The sequence below is a fragment of the Monodon monoceros genome, unplaced genomic scaffold (assembly GCF_005190385.1).
Source record: "Monodon monoceros isolate NGI ecotype Baffin Bay Population unplaced genomic scaffold, NGI_Narwhal_1 Super_Scaffold_15, whole genome shotgun sequence".
NCBI classification, from domain to species: domain Eukaryota; kingdom Metazoa; phylum Chordata; class Mammalia; order Artiodactyla; family Monodontidae; genus Monodon; species Monodon monoceros.
In genome coordinates, this window is record NW_021703771.1 from 88,064,320 (window position 1) to 88,067,108 (window position 2,789).

The following is a 2,789-nucleotide window of genomic DNA, read 5'->3' on the forward strand; positions in this document are numbered from 1 at the left end:
TTTTTAAATTTTTGGCTGCATTGGGTCTTTGTTGCTGCATGCGGGCTTTCTCTAGTTGCAGCAAACAGGGGCTACTCTTCGTTGCAGTGCACGGGCTTCTCACTGCAGTGGTTTCTCTTGTTACGGAGCACAGGCTCTAGGTGCGCAGGCTCAGTTGTGGCACACAGGCTCAGTAGTTGTGGCACACGGGCTTAGTTGCTCCGTGGCATGTGGTATCTTCCCGGACCAGGGCTCGGACCCGTGTCCCCTGCATTGGCAGGCAGATTCTTAACCACTGTGCCACCAGGGAAGCCCCAAAAAAGGTATTTTAATGAAAAAATAATTTAAAGGGTGAACAAATAATTCACAGAAAAATGAAATACATGCCCAAGATACTAAGCACAGCTCCCTTTCTTGCTGTCTAATAACTGAGACTCTTTCTGCTTTGGAGAAGCCCCTTCGTGAGTTGTGGAGGCAAAAATGAGGAACTCCATTCACAAGAACGGAAACTGTAAGTTACTGTCTCTCCTAGGCCCTTACAGTTTGGGCATAGGCCTGTGATCTGGGCTAACAAATATTTTTAAAATAATAATTTCTATTTTTTGATGTAGACAGTTTCTTCACACTCTACTAGCAGATATATAAGTTGGCCCTACCTTTTCGGAGAAAATTTTTCAATATTTATCGAAAGCTGTTAAAAAAGTGAGGGAACTGACTCAGCAATTACACTTCTGAAAATTATTGTAGGGAAATAATCACACAAGTATAAAAATGCATCTACTAGGTGTTCATGATAGCATTGTACATATTAGCAAAACAATGAGAAGCAGTCTGAATGCAGCACCAGAAGACTGACTACATGAACCATGGGGCACCCCTGTATGAGAACTAGATGCAAACATCAAAGCTGATGACTTGAAAAATTAGACTAAAAGCCAGTATCTGCAATAGGATCTCATATTCCTATGTCCATATGCATGTGCATGTGTTATATACACACATATTCAGGAAAAAATCTCAAAGTTTAAACATTAACATGTCAACAGCCCTTACTTCTGGGTGTGAGCACCTAATAACTAAGAGCTTTTGTTTTTCCCTTTTGTTCATTTGCTTTGTTTTGTTCACGTATGTTTTCTATTTTCCAAAATAATATATACTGTTCCTTTAAAAGTGGGCATGTATTTAGAAATAATATCATCTCTGAAGTAAAAAAAAAATTTCCACCAACATATTTTTGTTTATCTGTATCTTAAATGTCCCATAAAATGACTTCATATTCTACAAGTTATACTAAGAATAGAGGGTTTTATTAATCATGGACAAACCACACTCATTATATCAGAGCAATGATCCACTTTTTTTTTCTGAAAACAAGTTTTATATAAATAAGTGTTTAAATACATTACATAACATTAAAACTGAAGGGGAAAAAAACCCCAAAGAAAACCAAAAACCAGTTTGTTATTTCACATGGCATCGGGCAGCTGTTGCTAGTAAGTTGCGAGCTCTACAGCTACATGACTAATACATCGGTTTGAAATTTGTTCCCTTGTCAAAAGTTTAACTCTGATAGAAGGTTGACCTCACATTCTAGTTTGCTCATCGATCAGCTGGGATATGTCTGGTCAAAAAGACCTTGGTGGCAAGCCAGATGTCATATCACCTCAGTAGAATGAACGTGGCTGCTCTAAGCTCTGCCCACCTGGTCACGTTGGAGATACCAGGGGATCTTTCCCCTGACGATCAAAGATTCCCTCTAGCAGTACAGCTGCCATCGCTGCCTCACCCCATCCTCCACTCTCAGCTTCACCGAGGGCTGTTCAGGTGGCGACATTGTCTTAGGGCAGGGAACTCTATAGAGGGATTGCTGGGAGCTTCTGGCCAGACATAGCCGTCTGTGATCTCAGGGCTCTGGACTTGGCTGACACATCACTGTTATTGCTTTGTCTCAGGCCGGACCCTGCCAGGTGCCTACTGCTTGACCTCTGTTTAAATGAGGGACTTCAAGACTACACAGCATGGCTGTTTTCAGTTTATTGCGTGAAGCAGTTACACTCGTCCAAGTTAACAGCAGACCCCAAGTGGTTACATTACACAAGCTGTGAGGTTTGTAAACTTGTGACAAGGGACAGAAGGAAAATTCTACTCATTGCAAGGAAATCCTCACTTAAGCTTCAGTGAGCCAGGAGCACTTAAAACCCATGAGCCTTCAGCTGATCACCCTTAGCCAGTCCAATCTCTGCGAGGAAATGGCATATGTTCTTGCGCTGGTCAAGAAGCTGAATTACTTCTCCATATTCTGGACGCTCAATTACAGTTCCATCGCAGGCAAATTTCTTCTTAAACGCCTTCACTAGCTTCCTTTTATCGTAATCACCAGCGATTCCTTGGACAGTAGTAAGGGTCTTCCTGCCGTTTCTCTGTTGAATTCTTATATGGATATAAGATCATCACCCTTACTTGCATCAGCAAAGGGGTCGAAAGAGTGAAGGTTCTGGATGGCGGACATACGATACGATTCCTTTCCCTCGGTGGAAACGGCCTGCGGAAGGCGGCAGCTGGAGAAGGCGGGCGGGGGCTACAGAGCGTCGGGAAGCGAGGGGGCTCGAGGGGGAGGCTGCTGGGTCCTCGGCGGCGGCTCAGTGACTGGGGCTATGATTCACTTTTTAATTCAACTCTGGCTTGTCCTTCAGTAAGTAAATGAAAGCAGTGAGCTTTGGACAAACCCCGTTTAAATGGGCCACCATCTTAAAAATTCAGGGAGATTTACCACCAGCACACTTGCAGTAAAGTCTGTGGGCTTTATATGT

At 43.1% G+C, this 2,789-nt stretch overlaps 1 pseudogene; it reads right to left on the reverse strand.

The window, feature by feature from the left end:
- Positions 1–2,009: 2,009 nt before the first annotated feature.
- Positions 2,010–2,488, reverse strand: LOC114896367 (annotated as a pseudogene).
- Between the last annotated feature and the right edge of the window lie 301 nt (positions 2,489–2,789).